Raw genomic sequence first — 6,566 nt, 5'->3', positions numbered from 1 at the left:
TCAGTGCAAGTTCACTGCCCCCAACTCCGGGATAATGAGGTCATCTCATTATCTTAAGAGCCTTAAGCCAGGTTGTAATTGAAATGGTAGTTTTGAGAATGGACTGGTGGATGTTCGTAACGTGGGCCAGTGGGCTGTTGGAAGGAAACAAGTTTAGAGCAATGGCTTTCAAGTCGTGATGATCCCAGGGATGGCCCAGTTTCGGGGAACCCACTGAACTCTATCTTTGCCCCATTAGGGTCCACTGTTGACCGGACCTCTGAGTTCTCCCAGAATAGGCACCCTGAGACTTAGAGAGCGTTGGGCTCCAAAATCTCCGTCTTTAGAGCTCATGCTGGGAGGCAACTTCAGTGCCCTCAGCTCAGGGAACTGGAAGGAGAGGCTGGCTCCCTGGCTACACTTTGGGCTGAGTGTATCTGAGTATAACAAGAAAAGCACCAGTTTGGATCATGGGGTTTCTAGGCAGCTGTATTCAAGGTGAAATCATGTATCCCAGCTGTTTATTTTATCAGCGGCAAGGGAGTAAAACCTGATTTTCTTCAGCAGGAAGCAGCTTATGCAAGCTCACTGCTCTGTGGGATGAGATTTTCCCAAGAAAGGACAAAGAGGTTTGAGGTAGCTTAGAGGGAGACCCTTTGCCCAAGGTAGTTGCACGCTGGCTGGAAGTTCACCTCAGGTGTGGATTTTGGCAGGCACTGTGCCATTTTGTTAAGCTCCGTATAGCTGGTGAGCTTTATTGAGAGGCACACAATAAATGTTTGATAGGTGGATGAATGACTCTATTGAGACCGGCCCGAATGGAGGCAGCCTCAACTAAAATAATCCTTCCCAACTGAAAACCAGCATGTGAAACCAAGTTCCTGTGCAGATTACTGGGCTCGGCTATCTGGGAAACAAAGAGGGGAGCAGAGCTTCCTGGCTTTTGTCACCGGCCCCTCCACACTGCCAGCCAGAGATTAGAAGATGTCGAGATGTCCTTCTCTGGCCTGTCCATCTGCACCAGGATATTTCTTTCTTGGAACTTTTGCCTTCCCCGTAAGTAGCACATTGTTTTTCCTCTCTTGTGTCTCTGTGTGTGTTGTCACCTCTGCCTGAAATGCCTCCCCTGACCTGGTGGCTCCTTACCTGGCCTCTATCACACATCTCATGCTTCTGTACAGGCAGGCTGGGGTGGACAGGGGCCCTCAGAGGAGCCAGCCTGCTTGGACTTCTGGCATTGCCACTTACTACCTGTGACCTTGGCAGGTTGTCCAATAATTCTGGACTTCCATTTTTTTTTGGGGGGGGGGGCATCTGGAAAACAGGAATTATAGTAATAGTACCCAAGGCAGAGGATTGTTTTAAGATTAAATTAGTGAGTACATAGAACAGAGTCTGGAATGTGGCTCCTGGTTCTTCTCAGTCACCATCAACCTTGTCTTCTGGACCCCTGTTCAAGTTTTCTCCTCTGTCTACCTCTACCACTTTGTTCTCCCCTCTTTCCAACTGAGCACCTTAGCTGGCCCACTTCCTTATTTGATAGCTCCCAGGGGCCCTCCAACACCCATCCAATTACACTCAAAATCTCCTTGGCGGAATTCAAGAGTTTCCATTTTCCAGGCCAATCAATTTTGCTGATCTACTTGCCCTACGTTTCTTGACCCACACCTGATGTTTCTGCCTAAATGCACTCTATCTCTGTTCCTAGGCAGGCTCTGTGCTCTCTCCATTCTATGGCTCTGGCTGGCCCCGTTCTTGTCCTGCCTCTCCCTGCTCAGACCTCTGCACGTGGGGAGGGAGAAGCAGCAGCCTGCATTCCCCAGCTGGCCTTCTTTGATCTGCAGGTTTCAAATACTCTTAGTTTGGTCTGGGAGGTCAGATTCTGCACTCATATCAGAAAGGCAGTACACCCTGCGATCATATTTAGAGGTACATTTGTATATTGTAGCAAACTGAAACCCATCACCTTTCAAGTTTAGAAAAGGTTAATGCTCCTTCATCCTTGTGATTTGCTTGCCTCCTTGTGACATTGGTTTTCTTACACCGAATTTGGTTACTTCCAGGGCCAGCATCGGTCATTTTGAGGGATTTTAATTTAAAAAAATATGAAGGAGACAACTTATGCTCTAGAGAGGGTCACTGCATCTTATTGCCCCTGAATATGTATGACTTTTAAAATCACCATTTAAAAATAAATAAATAAATAAATAAATAAATAAATAAATAAATAAATAAAATAAAATCACCATTTAATGACTCATTTGTCGCAGAAAATGCTTATCATATAATGTTAGCTGAAAAAAACCCAGAATGCAAAATTTCATTTTCTATATGATTATAACTGTATGAATCATGTGGGTCAGGACTGGAAGAGGCTGTGGGCAAATGACAATAGTTTGATTTCTTGAGGAAATGGGATTAGAGACGACTTTTTCTTCTTACCACCGCTGTGTCAATGTTTCTACCATTATGCAAAATAAAAACATCAACTAATGTTGATAGCTACCATTTGTAGTTATATTAACAATATGGTAATTAGTGTATGCTCGATCTGAGCCACTGAGTTCTGCATTATCTCATTTAATCCTCCCAGCACATCTCTAAGGTGGCGCATGGTACGTGGGCAAGAGGTAAAGGCGTCTGTCTCCCACAGCCTCTGAGGACCCAGACAAGCAACTTTCCACACCTTGGCTTCTCTCACTTGAAACCTTCTTATTAAAATAAAACCAAACAACTTTCCAAGAATCAATTTTAGAATAGTTACAGAAGGGAGAAAATGACAAAGAAAAAAAACCCACTCTGAAATAAAAAGTAGTCTGTAATGTCAACACTGGGAAATCCGTGTGTACATCTCGGACATACGTTCTAGGGCATTTCCTCTCACGGCTTCCACTGTAATCCTCCTGCAAATCTCTCACTGGGAGCTGTTAGTATGTTTCCCTCATTTGGGAAGTGTGGAAGGAGGAGAAATACTTGTTTTTGAGGCCAGAACCTAGAAAAATCACGAAAATACCATTGGATGGCAGAATTTCTTCTCCTAAAGTCTAAGATAAGAATGACTGAGGCAGTGGAGCTTTGGAGGGAATGAGTCAACTCTACAGGATGGAATGAGGCAGGGTGAAAGGTGGTATTGTGCCTATGTGGTTGTTCTAACTCTCATACTTCCAAGGTCTAGGGGAGCAGATATATTCCAGGAACTCGTGAAAATCTTTTTTTTTTAAAGATTTATTTATTTATTCATGAGAGACACAGAGAGAGAGAGAGAGAGAGAGAGAGAGAGGCAGAGACATAGGCAGAGAGAGAAGCAGGCTCCATGCAGGGAGCCTGATGTGGGACTTGATCCTGGATCCTGGGATCACGGTCTGAGCCAAAGGCGGATGCTCAACCGCTGAGCCACCCAGGTGTCCCTGAAAATCTTTTTTAACAAAAATTGAGCTTTAACCAATGTAATTGTATCAGAATGAACAATGGAGACCACGTCATTCCAAAACCTCCCTAAAATTGTAAGCAATTAAGCAGCACTCAAGGACTGATGGTTTTCCTACGTTGTTAGCGCCATTAGGAGATAATCCACACTTTCCTAAGATTTTTTTATTTGATTAGAATGGTTAATATCTTCCTCAATGTTTAGGTCTACGTAAAAAGAATTTCCTTATTGGTCCAGCAATGCTTGCCATCTTCACGGGGCGCTTAGTTCTATCATCCTGACAAGTTTACAAAGGATTTGTGTGATGGCAATACAACTGAGCTGTTAGAGATTTACCTTTTATTCATCCATTTATTCATTTACTTATTAATTCATCTAGTAAATATTTGTTGAAAAACAACCACATGAAAACTCTTCCTTGTGCATTTGTTAATACAGTTATAGTCAAGGGCAATGCCTATTGTGTCTATTGCTCTATGCATGAAATCCACATGAAAAGTTTAAGAATTAAGTCCCAAGAAAAATACTTAAGCTCTCCTGAGTTACACCAAGCTTTCTCCTTTCTGATAATAGCCATTTATTTCTGTGTTTCCCATTTTGCCCTGGCTGTCAGGAAGTTCAGAGATACTCGTGATGCTCAATCACAAGCATTGTATTAACCTCGTGGTTGGTATATTTGTCCCTTTCTCTTTCCATGGCCCTGATTTCCAGCTTTATTAACCTTAGTATATATCCATTCCTTTGACAGCTCACCTCAATTCTGTTTGGAAAAAGATGGGGAGTGGGGCATAGTCTAAGGCAGCATTAGACATCCTCGTCAATGCTTATCAATTGGAACTAGGGAGAAGAGATGGTTGCATAAGATTGTGAATGAAATAAATCCCACTGACCTGTACACTTTAAAATGGTTGATTTTATGTTAGGTGAATTTTACCTCAATAAAAAAAATGGAGAAAGAAATCATATCAGTGACTTTGATGATGATAATGGTGATGACTAGACACTAATCAAAGACAAAGTGTTTTCCATGATGGCCAATAGGAACCATGGGAAAGTCATCCAGGGAGTCTGCCTCATTGCTTTAGAAGAGCAATAATTAACATTGGCATGTGTACAAAGCAGTCACACAGCTGGCTTTGAGAATGACAACTCTCTTTCCCATCTCTATCTCTTCTCCAGGTGTCTTAAAAAATAACAGAACAGCTTTGTTATTTTAAAATTACGTAAAAAGAAATGTCCATTGTGGGTAATAAGACACCCATAAAAGTTACCTATATTTTTATAACTAGGGAGAACCAGTGTTAACATTTTGTGTGTACTTTCTAGACTTCTGTATTGATCATCAATGCATGTATTCAATCATCCATCTATCTATCTTTTCCAAAGTATGGTCCCTAGAACACTAGCCTCATGATTAAGTAAGTCTAGGAAGTGGGTCACTAAAGCATCTCCTCTTGGAAGTTTATGATGCACATCAGCGTACTCAAAGATTTGAGAAATTTGGTAGCAAAGAACTTCATTCACTATGATTAATCTAGAGTTTTTCCAATGTACTTGGACATGGAATCCTTCTTTTCTGTAACTCAAGGAATTAATGCAATATTTCATGGAAGCCAATGGAGGTAGGGAATACTTGATCTTAAGTTTTAGTTCATATTCAGTCTATGCAGTCATACTAGAAAGACTGCCTGAATTGGTTCTATAAAGTAAATTTCTCTCCATGTCAGTTTCGTACTCCTAAAACATAATTCTTAATGGCTGGATAGAATTCTATTGTATGGGTGTCCCACGGCTTGCAGAATCAATACCTCATTGCTGAGATTTGGATTTTTCCCATTTTGGCAGTCATAATGAATATTATTATTGTGAACTAAGGCCCACCTCTAAAACATCCCTTCCAGTGAAATATGCTTTTCTTGGGGAGTAGTATCTGCAGATTGATTCTTCATGAGTGTTTTTGTTTGTTTGTTTTTACCTTGACTTTAAACCTGTTAGGAACACTTGGGAAAGAGAGAAAGGTATAAAACAGCAGGAGTAGAAGGGTAGGAAGAGGGGATGGTTTTGCTGCTAAATTAGATTATTAAAACTTTTTTAAAAATACATTTTTTTGATCTTGTGTGTCTATGGCCAGAATTCTGGCCTAGCTTCTGCCCATTCCAGGAAGGGCCTGATGTTCTGGGACAGTTGAGGTTAGATTTTCTAGATTTTCTAGTTTAGATTTGTAGGTCTAGAGCCTTGAGCAAGGGTTAGGAACTCATGGAATATGAGAGCAATTTGTGAGTAGTTTAGAATGAACTTTTTCTTTTTTTTTTTTTTTAGAATGAACTTTTCCATGAGCATACACCCCATTTTTGAACTGTGGCATCAGCCCCAGTGGTGAATAGAGGGATTCCAATGCTATAGAATATGATTTTTCAGTAGAGTTCTGTGGACATGATGAGAAAATAATTTCCATTTTAATTCATGTTTGGTCCTCCTGATATTTTTAAAGGAGCCAGTCTAAGTTTGGTGCTGGGATAGTCTTAACACCTAACATTTTCCAATTTTCCTTGTGGTGAGGAGAGAGTAGATCTCAGGGTCGGAGTCCAGGAGGCTACAATTTAGTGCCATTGCTTTGTTTTGACTGTTTTGTGTTTAAAGTCTTCTGGTTACCTCTTGGCTATGGCAAGAGATCCTGCTAAGATTTCTTTCAAAATAAATGGAAAGGGGATTCCTGGGTGGCTCAGTGGTTGAGCGTCTGCCTTCAGCTGAGGGCTTGATCCCGGAGTCCCGGAATCGAGTGCCACATCAGACTCCCCACAGGCAGCTGCTTCTCCCTCTGCCTGTGTCTCTGCCTCTCTCTGTATCTCTCTTTTTTTCCTCTCTCTGTATCTCTTATGAATAAATAAAATCTTGAAAAAAACAATAACTCCAAAAACCCAAAGTAAGAATATAAAAAAAATCATGATGTGATATACAAGTAACATAACAAGCAGCCCAGGTCTCATGGTCACTAACAGTGTGAGCTTCTTATTTTTGAGAAAGAAAGAGTGCATGCAAGTCAGCAGGCGGAGGGGGTTGCTGAGGGAGAGGGAGAGAATCTTAAGCAGGCTCCATGCAAGAGTCACTTAGCTAACTGAGCCACCCTGGTGCCTCACAGTGTGAGCTCTTTATAGCTGTA

General features: G+C 41.5%; 1 long non-coding RNA gene across 1 annotated transcript in view; it reads left to right on the top strand.

Moving 5' to 3' along the window:
- Positions 1-388: 388 nt before the first annotated feature.
- LOC140593931 (uncharacterized) overlaps positions 389-6,566 on the top strand; it is a 67,283-nt gene continuing 61,105 nt past the window's right edge. Inside the window, exon 1 of the long non-coding RNA XR_011994382.1 lies at positions 389-1,035. This is a non-coding gene — a long non-coding RNA (uncharacterized lncRNA). The remainder of the gene's footprint in view (positions 1,036-6,566) is intronic.

This window comes from Vulpes vulpes, chromosome 9 (assembly GCF_048418805.1).
Source record: "Vulpes vulpes isolate BD-2025 chromosome 9, VulVul3, whole genome shotgun sequence".
Lineage (NCBI taxonomy): Eukaryota > Metazoa > Chordata > Mammalia > Carnivora > Canidae > Vulpes > Vulpes vulpes.
Note: the sequence above shows the minus strand (reverse complement) of the source record. Positions and strands in the feature narration are given on the sequence as shown.